The sequence below is a fragment of the Sapajus apella genome, unplaced genomic scaffold, assembly GCF_009761245.1.
Source record: "Sapajus apella isolate SASKATOON/1434 unplaced genomic scaffold, GSC_monkey_1.0 scaffold74, whole genome shotgun sequence".
NCBI lineage: Eukaryota > Metazoa > Chordata > Mammalia > Primates > Cebidae > Sapajus > Sapajus apella.
Window position 1 is genome coordinate 1,780,771 of NW_022437014.1, and position 21,266 is coordinate 1,802,036.

Consider the following 21,266-nt stretch of genomic DNA (forward strand, 5'->3'; position numbering starts at 1 on the left):
TTGACCAATGAGATGTGAGCAGAAGTGATGTGTGTCGCTCTGGAAGAAAGCTTCAGGAGCCAGTAAGCTATTCCCATGTCTCCTTTCCCACCACCACATGACATGGAAGTCTTCCCCCGCTTGGCTCCCTACGTGGTATGGCAAGCTGACTTCTGCCAACCTGCTTTGGACTGCAGTGTGAGTGAGCTAGAAACCTTTGTTGTACGAGGCCTCTGAGATTCTTTAGTTGTTTAGCTTATTCTGTCTGTTTCAGCACTTGAGTCTCAGGATATGGTCACTTTATAAGATCAAAATAAACCAGCTCTTTCCAGAATTCATTTCCTTCCCCACATCTCACAAGTCTCCAAGCTTTTGGTTCTCATGTCACAGCCTCCCTGGCCATTTCCTTATGTGGGGGCACCTGGCTGCCACTGTGTGAAGGATCCATTCACTGCAGCCCTCCAGGCCTGCAAGTCCACCTGTTTTGGAAAGGGGCTTCTTGTCACCCTGTGTGTAGCTCTTTCTTCTTGTAGACCCTGAGTCTCAGGCTCTTTTGGGTGGTGGGGTTACTATGACCAGTACCATTTGCCTTGGCACTGAGCTCTGAGATGGCTTACCCCTTCTCTTTTCACTTTAGAGCAACTTTCCATCTTCTCCTTCTCACCCTTTAATGGACACCCTCCCAGGTGGTTAAACTCCCCTGTCCCAGAATCTTCTAGACAAGCTGTCCTTCTACCATGTGCCAGGAATCTCTGGAAAGTTCTGCATCTTGTCCCTATCATCTCGCTGAACCAGAGCATGATTCTGACCATACTCCCATTTCTTTTGTATCAGCAAAGTTTTACCAATTTCATCTATTTATCTGACATTTTTCATTCTTACTGCACACTTCTTAGGGCGTTAGTAATAAGGTTCCTTACATCTGGAGAGCTGGGCTGTTATTGTAAGTGAATATGTATCTAGCAGTCTCCTGGGGCTTAATATAGGAAAATTTAGGAAGTAAAATGCACAGTTCTTAAATACAAAATGTTTACATCCTAGAGAAAGAACTTGTATATGTGAAATAATGTGTGAATGAAAGAGTATTGCATTTCAGCATTGCATATGTAACAGTAAATTCTGTGTCATATGGTTTAGACAACAGAAAAATTGGGCAGTAATTGATTAGGCACAAACTGCATAGTGATCATTTTATTAGCAAGGCACATAAGCCTTGATGAGGTGTTGAAGAAAAAGATGGCGGCATTCTCTTTCTCATCCTCGGGGGTGTGAAAGAACAAATAGTTAAAGGGGAAGCAGAAGGTGAAAGCCACTGATTACATCAGCAGAAATGTGGAAATGGGATACTTTGGCTTCATTGGATGACAGAACCTGTACTGAGATGAACCTCACAGATTCACAAGTGGATACAGACAAACCAAGCATTTACTGAAACTGTTTTCTTGAGATTCTGTAAGAATTATCAAGAGCACAAGTGAAAACCATGGCCAAATCAATCCTTTAAATTCATATCTTAAAAGAAAGTACCTTTTAAAGCTGCAGGGACTACAGAAACGAAAGGCTGTGCATCAGAATGCTTCTGCTGAAAGGCAAAGACAACGGTTTTTGTTAGCCTCCTGTGGATACCCAAATACACTGCAGAAAATGTCCTCTCTTCTAAGGAGATGTGGCTTTTGGTACCTCCCCCTCTTCAGGGAGTCCCACAGCATCACTGCTGCTAAACCCCTCCCTGTGGTTTTGTTGTTGTCTGAAACAGCATTCCAAAGAGGAATTTCTGTCTCTCATTCTTGCAGATGTAAAAATGTTTGTGTGTATTGTATTTCTCTTTAGCAACAATCAACAAAGCGTATGGGAAAAGAAAAGCTCTCCAAGAAGGGGAAAGAAGTGTGAGAAAAAGCAGCTGTTATCACACTTTCATCTTCTCTGAGCCTTTACATTAGTTGTAGATTTCTCCAGATCAACTCCCTTCTCTATCCCTGCTCTACTCACTTATGAGAGGACAAAAGGTCAGCAGTTCCTGTGAACACATGGTGCATTTTGACTTGGGCAGGACTAGCTTTCATCCAAAACAGCTGAGACAGGGAATTCCGGGTCATGGTTCTTTACCACCAGGGCCATCACATCCACTTAAGCACGGGCAGCATTTGCCCCCAGCCCTTTCCTCCTTTTGTTTCCTAAGTCTCCATCCTCTGACCTCGCTGACAGCAAGCAATGCTGCCCATGCTGTTGTGCAATGGATGGGACTTTGGCTGGGCTGGATGCTGCCCCACAATTTCATTCCCTGCCCTGGTCTTCGCCCGCTCTCTGATTATCCTCATCCTTGAGCCCCTGAATAGCTCTTTATTCTCTACCACCTCGGTTCACAAGCCGGACCTGTGACCCCCTGAGGATTCCCGGGGCTGACCCTGCAGGCCCCAGTATTCTGTTTGTGTGTCCATATATCCTATGTCTTGGGTGTCCATACATCTTCCATCCCTCTCCTTGGCAATCCCCGCCAGATGCCCTGCTTCTCCAGCACCTCCATGCAGGGGATCCCCTCTTCTGAGCCTGTCAGCAACTGCTTGATCTCTTCTGGATGCCCCCTGGCTCCTCATCTGTAATATGTCTCAAACTCACCTTCTGTTTTCCAGTTCTCATATTCCATTCCATCACTGCTTCCTGTTCAGCACTCAGGGTCTTTGCCACACAGCCTCCTCTTCCTAGAATGTGCCCCTCTCCCTGTCTCAGTCATATTCTGTGTATGGCTGCAGCCTCCTCACCCCTCTAGGATCAGCAGAATGTTGCCTGCACAGATAGCCTACCCCAGACCATCCTCTCTGAGTAGGTCCCTCCTCTTGTCCTCTCCTGTCACTCTGTGAACTTCCATCATGACACTTCCAACTACACTTGTAATTGTTTCATCTTTTGCTTGTCTCTAGTCTGATTTCCTGACTACCGTCTATGCTCCACCAGGCAGGGATGAAGTCTGTCTTTTTCAGCACTGAATGGTGTGAATGGGATGCCTGGCACATAGCAAGAGTGCAGTGATTACGTGCAGAACGAGTAGATAGATCTTCCTGGCCACCCTGCCCTGAACTCCAGAGTCAGATCTACTTTTTCCTCTCTCATGCTTTCCAAGGCTAGTCTCATAACTGTTAACAATCTTGCTCAATACAGGCCCTCACTTTTGGATTCTTGTAATGGTTTCCTAACAAGTGTCCCATTTTATTGATTCCATCTGCTGCCTCTGTCACCATTACTGCTTGGTGACTTTTTCTTGAAGTATTTGTTAGAATTGTTACTTTTCATATTCAAAAACCTTGTACTTCTCTTGTGACTTTGCCTGGCAGTCAGGATGTCCTGATTGTTTTTTCCATTCCATTCCCCGCCCCCAACATCCTCCGCCTAGTCACCCTGCTGTGTCTCAGCGTCACCATTCACACTCTCAGGCCATGCCTGTGTCTGCGTCCTTCCCACCCACCCACAAGCCCCACTCCCCGCTAGAATCAGCTCCTCCTCTCTCAGGAGTCTCTACTTTTGTCTATGTTCGCTCACAACACATGACTTTCTATTTTGTACTATAATTATTTTATATACCCCCTATTTTCCTAAGTGGATGGCAAACTTCTGAACAGAGAGGGCTATATATATTTCTGCACTATATTTACTCCATGCCTAGAAAATTTGGACTTAATAAATGTTTGCTGAATGAATACACGAGTAATACATAACCTTGAATGCAGATAAGCTACAGTAAGTAGAATAAGAGATGCATGTCAGGTACCATGAGATGGGGGAGTGGAACAGAGTCCAGAGTTGAAGACCCTTATAGTTCTTCTCTCAGAGAGGGCTCACCTAGTGTGGAGAACCTTCTCTTGAACTTCAAGCTACTCTGTTATCCTCCCCATTGAACCTTGAAGTGGCAGTGAGGACCCTGGCTCGCAGGCTGTTGTCGGGAATGGGATGGGGTCTGCCCCCTGGCTTGGCCTCCTGTTGTTTCACCCCGCTGCATTAGCTTGAGCTGACAGAGCAGAATTTACCTGAGCCCAAAATGACCACAAGAAAATAGGATCTGGACTGGAATTAGCCTACTGGAGAATGGAACAGTTACCAATTTTTCTTTACCTTTCTTTTCGCCCCTCGTCAGATAGGACAGTCTAGGTCCTATTCAAATGGTAAAACTTTTTATTTTTTAAATTAGGAAAGTTAAAATAATTGCTTTCTGAGACCTAGTTGGTATATTACTTTTTTCCTTGAGGCTCAGGACTTTTTATTAGCAGAACTTACAGCAAGGTGGAAAATAAATCTCATGGGCTAGTTCCAATTTTGGGGAAGTTCCTCAGAGCACCTTTTCCTCAAATTATTCATCCTTTTTTATATAAATGTCGTGACCTGTTGCCATTGTCTGCCACACATGCAGGAGGAGGGAGTGGAGCACACACGTTACTTTATTTGGCATCTGCGAGTCACTTTGCCGACCACTGGGCATATAGGTCCAAAAGAAAGAGGAATTATTTAGCTTCATGTAGTTGAGACATTTGAGGATGGCAGATAATGACGTTATCAATGTACGAAGAGCCTTATGGGAGGGTAAACACATAGAGCTTTGGGAACATGTGATTGAAAAGAAACAGGAAAACTTAACCCCTGAAGTGGTACTAGTATTGTGATCCCCATTTCACTTATGCAAACACTGAGACTTAGAAAAGAAAACAAATTTGTCATGTGTCACATGCTGGCTGTAAGTTGCAGAATTAGGAGTTTTACCTAAGATACGCTTACTTCAAAGGTGCTGTTCCTGTGTTTTTCACCTCATATAGAGATGTGAACATAAACTAGCGTACAGTGGTATACGCATTATCTTTGCTGTCTCATGAGGGGTGATTGTACATTTTCAGCAATTTTGCTTTCTGATGTGCTGAACTTGAGAGCAGCCATGGTGGGGGTACCTACACCATAGAAATTGGCACCCACTTCAAAGTTTTTTTCCCCAAAGAGCTGGTTGTTGAACATTGACCAGCAAACAGTAAATGTACAATACTACTACATTCTTTAAAAATTCACAAAATATAACTAACTTTTTACTAAGAAGTAAATCCAGTGGATGTGAACTTTTTGTGGCATAGGAATCGTTCTGGGAGATGGGGGCTTGCGGAAAGGAGTTTGGGTTCAGTAGGTCTGGGCTGTGGGAAGAAATCTACATTTTCAAAAAGATAGAAAGTGAAATGAGAACACATTTTAGGACATACTCAAACTTTTCCAGTGAGTGTTTTCCTTTTTTTGAACATTAAACGTGCCAGGTGAACTTCCCAGGTCAGTGATTCCAACCCTGACTATGCATTCGAATCACCTGGGGAGTGAATACAAGCTCTCAGTGCCTGGCTGCACCCCAGACCCAATTAAATCAGGACTTGAATCAAGGAATTGGTGTCATGTGCCCAACTATTTCAGAATTGCCAAGTACAAATGACTTCTGTGGTTCCCATTGTCCCCCTTCCAATTTTGAACTTGAGTGTCTACTGCAGTGATCTCAGTGTGGTCATTATATGTTGGGAATATAAGGCAGACAACTCCACTCTTCAGGTTACAAATCTTTAAGATTAAGAGGAACTGTATTTAAAGAAACATACCTGATTAGGCTCATATGCACCAAGACATGATTTAGAAGATGAGATCCTGGACCTCCAGTCTGAGCTTGTTGCTGTAATGAGATGAGAATCTTGGGGGTTGTGGGAGAGGGTGAGTGAACTTTGAATGTGGGAGGAATATAAATAATTAGCGGCTAGAGGACAGGCTGCAGCAGATTACAGATGGCTACAAATTCTTTGATACCTCTCCCACGAGAGAGAGAGAGAGAGAGAGAGAGAGAGAGAGAGAGAGACCGAGACCAAGACAGCCCAGACTCCCATTTGTTCCTATCAAGGCACCAAGCATGTGAATAAAGCACATGAGTGAAGCTCTCTTTGATTCTCCAAACCAGTTCAGCTGCCAGCTAAGTGCGACTGAGTAATCCCAATTGACACCACGAGGAGCAGAAGAATCACTTGGTTAAGACTTGGTCCAGTTCCTTTTCCTCAAAATTGTGAGCGCTCATAAAATGGTTGTTGTTTTCTGCTACTAAATTTGGTTGTGGTTTGTTATGCAGCAATAGATACTGCGAACTCTCCCCCAGGTGATTCTAATGTGCAGACCAGCCATTCAAAAATAGTTTCACCTGGGTAATCATGAAGGATTTCTGTTTCCCTCTAGCCCTTTATCCTCACATTACCCAACCATTTTCTTCTCAAATTCTGCAGTTCCCTCATTGAACTTAGTCAACCACAGGTATGATGGCTCTGTAAGTAAACTACATTTATGTGGCTAAGGACAGCTCGTGCATTTGGAGGGAATGATCCATTTCCACCATTTAACATTCAATTAAGTGTTGTGGACTTTTAAAACAGACCAAGCACTGGACAGGAATGAGGAAAATTTGACAAAGTCCCAGTTTTGACATTACTATGTCTATGACCTTGGGCAAGTCATATATCTTTTCCCCATCTTATTTTTAACATTTATAAAATGAGGAAGTTCGATTACTTGTATCAGTTTCCCTTCACTTGTGGGACGTTGGGGCAGTGTAAGGATGTTGAATAGTAACCATCAATGGAAAGAAATTATTTTCACAGAGAACACACAGTTCGTCAATTTCCTCTTGATTACCCAGGACTCAGTCTAGATTTATACCCACCACCTCGGGGTGAAAAGTTGTGTCTACCTCACTAGTAACATCCTCAGGCACTTAACTTCTTGAGAATGTATGCGCATTTTAAATACACGAAGCACAAGAAGAAAGAAAAAAGAAATAAAATGGAGTTCAACATCCATCCTTTCATTCCAAAAGATTCAGTAGAGGCTTTGTGTTCCGTGTGATTATGCCAGGCAAAAGATGTTCAATGCCATGGGCTGTTCGGGGGAATAAGAAATAGAGTAATGAAATTCATGACATGTAAGTTTGAATTTACAAGTCAACAACAAATCCCTCTGTGAGTTTTCAGAATTTATCCACCTCAATGTTAAAAGCAGAAAGAAAGAGTTCTTTGTGTGCAAAGTGAAACTATACTCCATCCTAGGTCTTTAAATATAGTTGCTCACTTCCTTCAGCTCCAGTTAAGCTCTGCTGACCTTTCTTGAAGTATTCTTTTCTGGCCTCCATTCATAGCAGAAGACCTAACCCACTGCTGTTAACAATACACATTACAGGGGTTTGAAAGCTGAAAGTAGTGGTTCCCTGCAAATTGGAGTTGGTTATTCTATTCTTTTATTTTAAAAGTTCGGTCATAATGTGGGACAGAAGTTCATGTGTCCTGGTAGTTAAAAGTCAAGGTCAAACTCTACATGTCATAGGGAATCATTAAAAACAACAACAACAACAATCCTGTTCTTCAGCCCCATAAATCAGAACGAAAGCATTCCCCAGTGAGAACATTTCTCTCATCTTTCACTCAGAACAAAAAGCAGCAGCACAAAATATGAACTGCATGGTGTTTCCTACCCTTGGGTGGCAGCTGCTAGCATGAACATTGCCATTTGTATTCAAGGGATCTTTTATTCCTAGCTGCATGAGCCAAGCCACAGGGCTTGCTAGAATGCTTGGGATGCTTTTTGTGGACTTCGGACACAAAGAATCTGTGGTGTGGCTCTGAAATAGGAACCACTGAAGAGAGAAGAGCTGAAAGGGATGTTTATTATGTTAGTAAGGACAGTGCTATTCATGCATGAAGTATGTGTGTATGCCAAAGACTACGTGTGTGTGTGTTTATGAGTTTATCTATATGCTGACTTTTAAATGTTTTTCTCCTTTTTCAGACAATTGAGGTTATTGTTTTCAATATATAAACCAGAAGAGTGTCAGAATGGCTTACTGGGCAGTGAGCCATCATACCTATGGTTGGCCAAGTTCAACAAGGGAATTGGAGAATTAGAGAAGGGGCTTGTGTTTTTCTTATTAATGGTTAAGCTATTGCCCCGATAAGAGACTTTCAAAGTTTGCAAATAGGAAACTGGTCACTCAAACTGGAAGTCCTTCCAACATAGACTCCCTATCTCCCTCAGTATTGAGCAGTTTTAGTAAGCCAGTGAGTCTAACAGAAATTGTTTTCCATAAAACATGCGAACTGATGTGTTTCCAACCCATTCTATCCCTCCTAAAAAGACTGCAGAAAAGTCACCCATAATACTACCTGGTACAGAAAGGGAAAAGTTTGAAACATTTTTGTTTACATCAAAGTCAGGGAAACTATTTCATACTGTGAATGTTCTTGAGATGATTAATGCCTGCATTGATAGTGCCTCTTTCTTAACCAAGGTTGCAGTGAAAGTGAACATGAGTTTATAGTTCATGATCCATAACTGAAACATCATAGATTTAGCTCTACAGAAATATAGCTGGTAATACAAACAAGACCTTGAATTTTACCTGAAGTCAATGATAGACTCCCCTTAGCTATTTTCCCCTTATTTATTTATTTTTCCAAATTATAGATGAATTTAAGAGCAGTTTAGGGTAAAGGGGACCCTAAGGATAGATCAATTTTCCTTAATCCCATGTAACTAACAAAGAGAGGTCATGTGCGAGTAAAATAGCTTTTAAGTGTCAGGCTAAAAGAGTTCTTTATGAGATGGCTCATGTGGAGAGAAACTACCCCTTATAAAGGCGCCCACTTTGCAAGGATACCATTGAGCTGTGTGAGCTAAATAAGGCTTGTACAGTTACTGTATTACTTCCCTTCTAGCCCTGGAGACTGTAAGCAAAGAAAGATACTTCCTTTTGTAATTTGATAATGGTGCTAAATGAAACAAATAAACAAATAATGACAAGCTCTGTTGAGTTACAGAATCAAAAGACAAGATGTATTAGTAGCAGAAAACAATGAATTAAGATACAGTAATGACTCTGTTGTTCAAATTGATCCAGTTCTTTATTGACAGTATTGAAAAGACAGAGAGTAGTGGAAATGCTGCCTTTGGTGAAGGTTCAGCCTCAATGGATCAAATCCAGCTTCATTTTTCAGCCTGACCATATGCATGGAAATGAGGCCTAATGTTAGGCTCCCCTGGCAGTATTTGTAATTTACAAGATTAATTTTTTTTTCCTCTGAAGAGCTTTTAAATGTGATTAATTCAACTGAAACTCAGGAAAATTCCCTCTTTCTTTTGCAAACAGAGGTAGAGGAATTCACAATGATCTGGAACACAAAATCATCAGTCATAAGGTCAGTCCCCTGCTTTGACCTTTGCCAAATGGTGTGTTGATAGACTTTTCCCAGTATGAAACATGAGGTCCAATGCCTGACACTCAAATGTGAAGATACCCGGGGCCCATGTTAATTGTTAACTTTGTGATTTCTACACTACACTCAGGGCTTACTTTTAAGCATCTGCAGAAAATGTTTTTTATTGACACAGCAAACCTAAAAATAACCATAGCCTTGAATACTCAGATCATTGAGCTTGGTTAAGATCCCGGCGAAACTACAGGATCGAGGTCACGGACAGCCTCTGGGAAAAACTGGATTCTGTCCGTCCTGGGTGCTAGGCGTATGAATAGGGCTGAGAAAGCAGGCAAGTCTAAGGTCTCCATGGAGCTCAATCCAGGGGGCAGGGCCTATCCTGGGAGCCAGATGTGAAATTTTCCTGCCCATTTCTGTTACTGGCTTTGCTTTCATGAGCAGACAATTCACAACAAATGAAACAGAAACAGCCCTTGAATATGAAAGTTGTTCATACTTACTCACATTTAGAGGAATACAAGTAAAACAACACTCAGATACCATTTCTTGCCTGTCAGGTTAGCAAAAATTAGTAAATTTTATAATACATTCTGATAGTGAAGCTGTATGTGCATTGGCATTCACATGCATTGCTGGTAGGATGTCAAATTGCTACAACATTTTAAAAGTGAAATTTGGCATTACTTTACAAAGCTACATGTGCATTTACTCTTTAACCCAGAAATCTCATTTTAGAAGTCTAGCCCAAAATTTACTTCCAATGATATGACAGCACATATATACAAGATTGTATTGAAGCATCATTTGTAATTGTAAAATATTGGAGTCAATCTAAATGCCTACAGATAGAAGAATGATTGAATAAACCACAGTTCATTGATACATGGAGTACTATGTGTCTGTACATTTTTTTTTAATGAAATAATAGGTAGTGATTTTCCAGGATATATTTTTAAGTGAAAAAAGCAAAATGCAAAGAATATGTATAGTATCCTATGCTTTATGTAAGAAAAAATGGAATATTAAAAGCATATACATGTATCTGCTTATTTGTGCCTAAGTATGCTTTGCCTGTTTACATACAGCTTCACAAACAGAATGTGTTGTAAAATTTATTAATTTTTGCTAACCCAACAGGCAATAATATACAGAAAAAATAAACCAGGGGGAATGAGATTGGTTACCTATGGGGGTAGATGAAAACGGGGGGGAAGAATGGGAAGTGAGGATTAGTATGAACAAGGTGTGAGCAGCACTTTTCTGAATATATCTTTACTATAAAGCTCTGACTTTTAGAGCTATGGGCATGTTCACATAATCCTCCCCCCTCCCATTATAATTAATTAAATTCAACCCAGATGCTGGGGGAACCCCAAATAGAACACAACAGTAAGAAAAGTAGCATTGGAAATAGTATTTGACTATATACTATAACACTAAACACTACTGTACACAAATATTATAAAAAGAACAGTATGCAAATATCTTAATGTATTTGGTAAATGTCCTACTCGTGGAGACATGCTTTAGCAATTCTGAAACTATGAGTCCACTAGGATTGAACAAATAGAAACACTGTGAATAATGAGAGCCACATTTCTCAAGCAGAATGAATGTTAAAAATAAGGAAGGAGGAGGATGCTAGAATAAGCCCTATAGTGTTAGAATAGGAGGTATCAGCATAAACTCATGGTTTTCATTATGTACACAGATGGCATAAAGAAGTAAACATAGATGTATATATATATATATGTAATATACAAGCACACGTTTCCTATACATGACATCCCAGTATCAATGAACACATCTAGCACCTATATCTTGGTTGTTAAATGCCATTCTCCAATAAAAGAAACCAAGGTTCCTTGTAGAATTGGTTGACTCCAGGATTGAGCCAGTGAAATGATAAGATTAATCTGGAACATCTTGTGGTGCCAGAAAGTAAGGAAGTATTCAAAAACTCATGGGATATGCGGAAAGAATGTAAGAAATTTGAAGGGGTTCATTTTGTAGTAAAAATGGAGACAACCTGAGCAACAGCAATTAAAAAATTGTAACAATGGATTATACACACAAAAAACAAAATAAGTGTCTGTGGATCTAGATTGATATAAATAATAGAATGAATAATTAAGAGGATGAGAAAGGACAATTCTTTCTTACAGTAAAATTTTGATTAATAAATGTAGAAGAAATGATTTAAATAAAAATTATTCTTAGGCAAATAGCAATAACTATTCAGACAAGAACCATCACTGGTCACTAAAATTAATGAGCAAAAGTATAAGATATAAGACTATTTGCATAGTCTCAAATTCTCTCTCCTAAAGATTACAAAGGGGAAAAAATGTCTTTTTGGTAGATAAACCTGGCATGCATCACCTTAAGCAAGTCATCAAAATTAACATCACCTAATATTGCTTATCTCTTGATACAGGACACTGAGAAGGGCACACAACTCCTCTATGTGATTCTTGCAAAAAAAGTATAATTATTAGAAATTATCAGATCAAAATTGAGGGAGATTTTTCAAAATAACTGGCTAGCAGGCTTCAAAAATGTCACTGTCATGGAAGACAAAAAAGACTAAGGTGCTGTCACAAATTAGAGAACACTTAGGACATATGACAACTGAACGTCATGTGGAATCCTGGATTGAACCAGTAACAAAGACATTAGTGGAAAAACTGGCAAAATTATTTCAATAGGGTCTGTGGATTAGTTAGTGGTTTTGTATCAATGTTAATTTCCTGGTTTTGATCATCTTACAAGGTTATATAAGATGTGGTTAGGAAAACTGGGTAAAGGATATCAGGGATCTCTGAACTTTGCATCTTTTCTCTAAGTCCAAAATTATTTGAAAATTTAAAAATCAGGCTGGGCATAGTGGCTCATACCTATAATCCTAGCACTTTGGGAGGCTGAGGTGGGAGGATCACTTGAGCCCAAGAGTTTGACACCAGCCTGGACAACATGGGGAAACCCTGTATCTATTAAAAAAAAAAAAAAAGAAAGAAAAGAAAAAAGAAACAAAGTGTAAACATTAAAAAGAAACAACTGGTAAAGAGGTACAAAGGGAAGGTACAAGTAAACATTTGCTTTTTATTAGAAACCTTAAGAGTCCAAGTCTTGAATTTTTACAACTGAAAACAGTACCAACTACCTACAATTGTGTTTACTTAAATCATATTCAAAACTATTACTAAATAGTGCTAACTAGAACCTGGGAAGGGTGGAGGGAAGGGGGGATAAGGAAAGGTTTTTTAACTAATACAAAATTACAGATAGATAAGAGGAGTAAGTTCTAGTGTTCTATGGCTCTGGGGGGGTGACTATAGTTAATAATTTATTTGATATTTTCTTTTCTTTTTTTTTTTGAGTCTCGCTCTGTCACCAGGCGGAAGTGCAGTGGCGTGATCTTGGCTCACTGCAACCTCTACTTCCTGGGTTCAAGCAGTTCTACTGCTTCAGCCTTCTGAGTACACACCCAGCTAATTTTTGAATTTTTAGTAGAGACAGGGTTTTACCATGTTGGCCAGAGTGGTCTCAATCTCTTGACTTCATGATCCACCCGCCCTGGCCTCCGAAAGTGCTGGAATTACAGGTGTGAGCCACTGCACCTGGCCTATTTGATGTTTTCCAATGGCTACAAGAGAGAACTTTGAATGTTCTCAATACAAATGATAAATGTTTGAGGGGACACTAATTACCTTGATTTGATCATTATACATTGTATATAGGTATTGAAATATCACATTGTACTCCATAAATATGTACAATTATTAAGTGTCATCTAAAAAAAATCTATTCATACTAAGAAAGTGCTCTTAAAAAATGACCCTGAGTTTTTTGCCTGCTTCCTGATGAGCATGGTCCGGTTTTCAGACTTCTTTAGCAGCATGGCCCCCAAACGTTTGTCTCCACTCCCACCTCAAATGAAGAAACCAAGACCACCTCCTGCCCTGAGACCAGAGGAGGCATCAACCTCTGCAGGCTTGCCAAAGAAGGGAGAAAAATAACAGCAAGAAGCAGTCAAACACATTGATGAAGTACAAAATGAAATAGGCTTAGTGAACAAGTCAGTGAGGAGATTTTGAAAGTAGAACAGAAATATAACAAACTCTGTAAATAAGTTTCTCAGAAGAGGTCAGAATTGATCTCCAAAACCCCAGATTTTTGGGTAACAACATGTGTCAACCTAATGAAAGTGTCTGCATTGCTTGGGAAGGAGAATGAGATGAAGAGGCACTGCATTATTTGACCAGAGTTGAAGTGATGGAATTTGAAGACATTAAATCGAATTGCTGAATAGATTTTTATTTTGATGAAAATCCTCACTTTGAAAATAAAGTTCTCTCGAAAGAATTTCATCTGAATGAGAGTGGCGATCCATCTTCAAGTCCACTGAAATCAAATGAAAATCTGGAAAGGATTTGAGAAAACATTCAAGTCAAACACAGACTAAAGCCAGAAGGAAGAAGGAGCACATGGAACCAGAGAGCTTCTTTACCTGGTTTACTGACCATTCTGATGCAGGGGCTGATGAGTTAGGAGAGGTCATCAAAGATGATTTTTGGCCAAACCCATTGCAATACTACTTGTTTCCCAATATGGATGATGAAGGAGAAGGAGAAGATGTTGAAGAAGCGGAAGAGGAGGAATGATTAGAAGATACTGAAGGGGATGAGGATGAAGGTGAAGAAGATGAAGATGATGATCAAGGGGAGGGAGAGGAGGGTGAACGAGAAGAAGACTGATAGAATGCTAATGGATTCTGACCGTCTTTTAAAAAAGTTTTCTCCAGTCCCTGGGAGCAAGTTGCAGTCTTCTTTTTTTTCTTTTTTATTTTCTTCCTCTTGTGCTCAGTTACCCTGTTCTTGAGGTCTCTTCTCCACATTATGGTTCTCAACTTATTTTGGGAGAAATGCCTTGAACAGAATAGAATGGGAAAAGAGTCTCTACCCCTTTCTGTTCGAAATACATTTTTGTCCCTTTCTGTCTGAACAAAAACTGTATGGAATCAACACCACTGAGCTCTGTGGGAAAAAAGAAAAACCTGCTCCCTTTGCTCTGCTGAAAGCTGGAAGGTACAAGGCCCCTGTGTAGCAGGGCACAGAATTCTAGCTTCTTTCCTTTCTCTGTACATTAAGCTCAGAGTACACCGTGTCTCTATGTAAATATGCACAGTTAGCATTTACTAACATCCATCCGTCTACTTTCTCTTGTTTAAAAAAAGACAAAAAATCTGAAAAATGGGGTTATATTTTGAGATACATTCCATCAATACCTAGTTTATTGAGAGTTTTTAGCATAAAGGGCTGTTGAACTTTGTTAAAGGCCTTCTCTGCATCTATTGAGATAATCATATGGTTTTTGTCTTTGACAAACCCACAACCAATATCATACTGAATGGGCAAAAACTCGAAGCATTCCCTTTGAAAACTGGCACAAGACAAGGGTGCCTTCTCTCACCACTCCTATTCAACATAGTGTTGGAAGTTCTGGCCAGAGCAATCAAGCAAGAAAAAGGAATAAAGGGTATTCAGTTAGGAAAAGAGGTAGTCAAATTGTCTCTGTTTTTAGATGACATGATTGTATATTTAGAAGACTTCATCGTCTCAGCCCAAAATCTCCTTAAACTGATAAGCAACTCCAGTCTCAGGATACAAAATCATTTTGCAAAATCACAAGCATTCCTACACATCAAAAACAGAGAGCCAAATCATGAGCAAACTCCTATTCACAGTTGCTACAAAGAGAATAAAATACCTAGGAATACAACTAACAAAGGATGTAAAGGACCTCTTCAAGGAGAACTACAAACCACTGCTCAAGGAAATAAGAGAGGACACAAACAGATGGAAAAACATTCCATGTTCATGGTTAGGAAGAACCAATATTGTAAAAATGGCCATACTGCCCGAAATAATTTATGGATTAAATGCTATCCCCATCAAACTACCATTGGCCTTCTTCACAGAACTGGAAAAAACCACCTTAAAGTTCATATAGAACCAAAGAAGAACCCGCGTAGCCGAGACAATCCTAAGTAAAAAAACAAAACAAAACAACAACAACAAAAAAGAAACAAAGTTGGAGGCAGCACGCTACCTTACTACACGGCCACAGTAATCAAAACAGCATGGTACTGGTACCAAAACAGAGATACAGACCAATGGAACAGAACAGAGGCCTCAAAAGTAATGCCACACATTTACAACCATCTGATCTTTGACAAACCTGACAAAAACAAGCAATGGGGAAATGTTTCCCTATTTAATAAATGGTATTGGGAAGACTGGCTAGCTATATGCAGAAAGCTGAAACTGGACCCCTTCCTTACACCTTATGCAAAAATTAACCCCAGATGGATTAGAGATTTAAACATAAGACATAATACCATAAAAACCCTAGAAGAAAACCTAGGCAATACCATTCAGACATAGGTATGGGCAAGGACTTCATGACTAAAACACCAAAAGCAATGGCAACAAAAGCCAAAATAGACAAATAGGATCTAATTAAACTTAAGAGCTTCTGCACAGCAAAAGAAACTATCATTAGAGTGAACTGGCAACCAACAGAATGGGAAAAATTTTTTGCAACCTACCCATCTGAAAAAAAGGCTAATATACAGAATCTACAAAGAATTTAAAGAAATTTACAAGAAACAAACAAACCAACCCGTCAAAAAGTGGGTGAAGGATATGAACAGACACTTTTCAAAAGAAGACATTTATGCAGCCAACAAACATATGAAAAAAAGCTCATCATCACTGGTCATTAGAGATTTGCAAATCAAAACCACATTGAGATACCATCTCATGCCAGTTAGAATGGTGATTATTAAAAAATCTAGAGACAACAGATGCTAGAGAGGATGTGGAGAAATAGGAATGCTTTTACACTGTTGGTAGGAGTGTAAATTAGTTCAACCATTGTGGAAGATAGTGTGATGATTCCTCAAGTATCTAGAAATACAAATACAGTTTGACCCAGAAATCCCATTACTGGGTATATACCCAAAGGATTATAAATCATTCTATTATAAAGACACATGCACACTTATGTTCATTGCGTCACTATTCACAATCCAAATGCCCATCAATGATAGACTGGATAAAGAAAATGTGGCACATATACACCATGGAATACTATGTAGCCATAAAAAGGATGAGTTCGTGTCCTTTACAGGGACATGGATGAAGCTGGAAACCATCATTCTGAGCAAACTGACACAAGAACAGAAAACCAAACATCACATGTTCTCACTCATAAGTGAGTGTTGAACAATGAGAACACATGGACACAGGGAGGGAAACATCACACACTTGGGCCTTTTGGGAGGTGGGGCTGGTAGGGGAGGGATAGCAGGGGGTGGGAGGATTGGGGAGGAATAACATTAGGAAAAATACCTAATGTAGATGACGGGGTCATGGATGCAGCAAACCTCCATGGCATGTGTATACCTATGTAACAATCCTGCACGACCGATACATGTACCCCAGAACTTAAAATATAATTAAAAAACAAAAACCAAAAATGGGGTTATAGAAGGTCAGCAAGGGGTGGGTTTGATATCTGACAACATGGCTTCTCCTTTGGCATGTTTACTTGTAATATTTGACAGATGACATCCTTGCCGTTTAAGATGACACTTTTAAAATAAATTCTCTCCTAATGATGATTTGAACCCTGCCACTCCATGGGAGAATCACTGGAACCTATAGAATCTTATTTGGAATTGACATTCTCTATTGTAATTTGGTCCTGCTCATTTTTAAATTTTCTTTCTGTTTCACTGGAAAGGAAAAATGATGCTCAGTTTTAAAGGTTAAAAGTGTACAAGTTGCTTTGTTACAATAAAACTAAATATGTATGCAAAGGATTTGATGCTTTTCTCTCAGCATAGATATGCTTACTAGGACCTTCCAAGTCTGACTTGCATAACATCATTGTCAAACTTTGTCACCCTAACTTTGTATTTTTTAATACACACTTTGCAGGATGACCTCAGGGCTATGTGGATTGAGTAATGGGATTTGAATCAATTAGTGTCTCCATAGCTGCGAAACATGGGTACAATTCGCCATTGGTTTTGGAAAGTATTCACATCATTCAGGATACCAGAATGTTCAACACTCAGTTCTGAGTATGTTGTGTCCTTGATTTTTAATCGACAAGTGGCAGCTTTTAGAATTTGCCTTTTACCAGGATATAAAATAATAGTGCCTGCCACCACCATCAAATAGACCTGGTGCTTTTATGCCACGTTACTTATGGGACAGTTGCTGGCATGTCTTCATTGGCTATGTAAAATGTGGCCAAGAAGATAGGATCTCAGAGTAAGAAGTCTGTGTTGATTAGGAGTAACTGCCAGCTCTCTGGTATAAAGTTCTCAAATATGACAATATGACTCTGGGTGGGATAATAGACTCACCTCTGTCTGCTCAATGCCATTGTGCAGAGAAGCACCCTAATACATAAGCTTTTTAATGCTGTTAAAATATAATAGCTGAAATTAAATGCGATTTTTTTTTTTTTTTTTTTGAGACAGTGTCTTGCTCTGTCTCCCAGGCTGGAGTGCAGTGGCGTAATCTCGGCTCACTGCACCCTCCGTCTCCCAGGTTCAAGTGATTCTCCTGCCTCATTCTCCTGAGTACAGGCATGAGCCACCACACCCAGCTAATTTTTGTATTTTAGGGAGAGACAGGGTTTCACCATATTGGCCAGGCTGGTCTTGAACTCCTGACCTCACGATCTACCCCCCACCCCCGGCTGGGGATGCTGGAATTACAGTTAAATGCCACTTTTTCAGAGGTGAATTAATGGACAATCTGGTGAAACTCAAAGCTTTTTGATGTATAAAACTTCATAAATGGAACTGTTCCATCAATAGGCAAAAGTGTAACAACCTATCTAGACGGATAGTATGTAATTTCTGTACAGGTCTCTGTTTAGTAAATACATCACTGTATACCAATCAGGAATCTTGCTCCAATAAAGGAATGTAAAGATTTTTCGGGGGGAAAAATGACTCTAAGAAATTGGCTCATTTTTCCTCACCTCGTGAAGCACAGCTAGAGATAAGCCAAAGAGACATTTTTTGCATAAGTCTCAAATTCTATACACACGAGGCCCTATGCTTTATTCCTAGAGATATGTCAATCTTTATTCAGAGCCTTTTCTTTCTTAATTCATACAAAGTTTTGTCAATGTTGGCTTTGGGTTTTTAGTTTAGAAGAGAGTCATACTGCATCAGACTACTATGAAACCAGGTCCACAGTAAGCAACCCAGTAATGTGTTTACCAGGTCATATGGTTTTGTAAAATTTGCAGAGATAAGATATCTTAACCACAGCTGGTTCAGACTGTTGGCTGCCACTCTGACTTGCCCTCCAGCACACGTCACCTCGTGAGATGGCATTGAGGAGGCTGTAGGCGTTTTTTGAGCTCTAGCTAAATAGAAGTCAATTAGGGTTTGTTGGGATATATATGTATATTTTACAGTTACTTCTGTGTATATTATTAAATTATTGCTAGCTTAACCAGAGTAGGAATGTCTTCTAGGAATCTAGGAATATGCCCACTGTCCAGTTTGGTATCTAATTTTGTATTTTTGTATCCTTTTTGTTTTTTATTCTTTTGAGACTGTCTCACTCTGTCACCAAGGCTGGAGCACAGTGGCACAATCTTGGTTCACTGCAGCTTCTGCCTCCCAGGTTCAGGCAGTTCTCCTGCCTCAGCGTGTTGAGTAGCTGGGACTACAGCCATGTGCCACCATGCCCGGCTAATTTTTGTATTTTTAGTAGAGATGGGCTTTCACCATATTGGTCAGGCTGGTCTTGAAATTCTGACCTTGTGATCCACCCACCTCAGCCTCTCAAAGTGCTGGGATTATAGGTGTGAGCCACCATGCTGCCCTGTGTCCTCTTTTTTTTTTTTTTAAAGTGTCCCTCCCCACAACAATCCAGGATTATATGAGCTTCAGGTCCCTAAAATTTCAGATCCACCCTTGGCATTATGCTAATGTTTGAAGGAACAGCCAGTTAGAAATGTTAAAACAAGGAATTAAGCAGGAAAACAAACCCTTGTTAATTAGTGTAAACAAAAGATAAGAAAGCTCAGTGCCCTTGATCTATTTGGCGTGTAGATAAAGAGCTAACAAACTTCAGCAGATCCTGAGGCCATCACTATGGTAAAGCATGTGTGATAATTGATGTTAGTAGTAATGATCTTGAGTCATGAAGGAAAGCTTAAGCTGTTGAGTATACTGTTAAAAATACAGATAAATATATAATTAACCTTAGGATTTTTTTTTTTTTTTCTGAGATGGAGTCTTGCTCTGTTGCCCAGGCCGGCATACAGTGACATGATCTTGGCTCACTACAAACTCCGCCTCTCTGGTTCAAGCAATTCTCTGCCTCAGTCTCCCAAGTAGCTGGGACTACAGGCGTGCGCCACCATGCCCAGCTAATTTTTTGTATTTTTAGTAGAGACTGGGTTTCACTGCCTTAGCCAGGATGGTCTTGATCTCCTAACCTCGTGATCCGCCTGCTTTGGCCTACCAAAGTGCTAGGATTACAGGTGTGAGCCACTGTGCCCAGCCTAACCTTAGGAATATTTTTTAAAATGTTGAAAATAGAAATGTTGGTGCTTACACATTCAGATGTTCAATGATCCAGAAACATACCCAATAATAATTAATTATCCAAGGGTTTAGCTGGCCTGGGTTTTACTCTGGTTTGGTTCTATAAAGCTGGAATGTGGGTTATGATCCTTATTCCAAAAATCAGAGTAGTGTGCTGGACAGTCAGTTGAATCTGACTTCCCTTGACTACAACTACACACATTTAGCACATCTCTCAAAGAATCATCACTAGTGAGGTAGGCCACTCTTAGAAAGTGCTGGAGAACTAAGAATTTTGCTAAAGATGCTTTTTTTTTTTTTTTTTTTTTTTTTTTTTTTTTTAAAGAAAAAAGAATAAAGGAAAGGAAGAAAGAGGAAGAGGAAGAGGGAGAGAGAACAGGGGTGTTGATTTATTGCCCGGGCTAGAATGCAGTCTGAAACTGGGTATGCCTGTAATTGTGTTTAATAATAGAGACATAAAAAAAAAAAATGAGGGAAGAAAATAATTAACAAGCAGCCAACCAATATTTCATTTAAACCTGTAAATACGTGTGATGTAGTACTGATAAGAGTGTATATTTTGTGTATTTAAAGTGGAGAGTTCTATGAATGTTAATTAAGTCTACTTGTTCCAGATCTGAGTTCAAGTCCTGGATATCGATGTTAACATTCTGTCTCATTGATCTATCTAATATTGATGTTGAAGTCTCCCGCTATTATTGTGTGGGGGTCCAAGTCTCTTTGTAAGTCTTATATATCTGGGTATTTCTGTATTGGGTGCATATATGTTTAGGATCTTTAGCTCTTCTTGTTACATTGATCCTTTTATCTTTATGTAATGTCCTTCTTTGCTTCTTTTGATCTTTGTTGCTTTGAAATCTATTTTATCAGCAAAAATTGCAACTCCTGCTTTCTATTTATTTATTTTAGCTCTCCATTTGGTTGGTAAATTTTTCACCATCCCTTTGTTTTGAGTCTTTATGTATCCTTGCATGTGAGATGGATCTGGATGTAGCATACCAATGGGTCTTGGCTTTTTTTGCCTGTCTGTGTCTTTGGATTGGGGGATTTAGTCGATTTAAATTTAGAATTAATAAGAATACATGTGTGTTTGATACTGCCATTTAATGTTAGCTGGCTGTTTTGCCCATTAGTTGATGCAAGTTCTTAATTATGTTGATGTTCTTTATTTTTTGGTATTTTTAGAAAGGCTGATACTGGTTGTTCCTTTCTATTTGTAGTGGTTCTTTCAAAAGCTCTTGTAAAGCAGGCCTGGTGGTGATGAAATCTCTGAGTGCTTGCTTGTTCACAAAAGATTTTATTTTTCCTTCGCTTATGAAGCTTAGTTTGGCTGGATGTAAAATTCTGGGTTGAAAGTTTTTTTCTTTAAGGATGTTGAATACTGG

General features: G+C 39.6%; 1 pseudogene; it reads left to right on the plus strand.

The window, feature by feature from the left end:
- Positions 1-12,981: 12,981 nt before the first annotated feature.
- LOC116532007 lies at positions 12,982-14,483 on the plus strand (annotated as a pseudogene).
- The last annotated feature ends 6,783 nt before the right edge of the window (positions 14,484-21,266 follow it).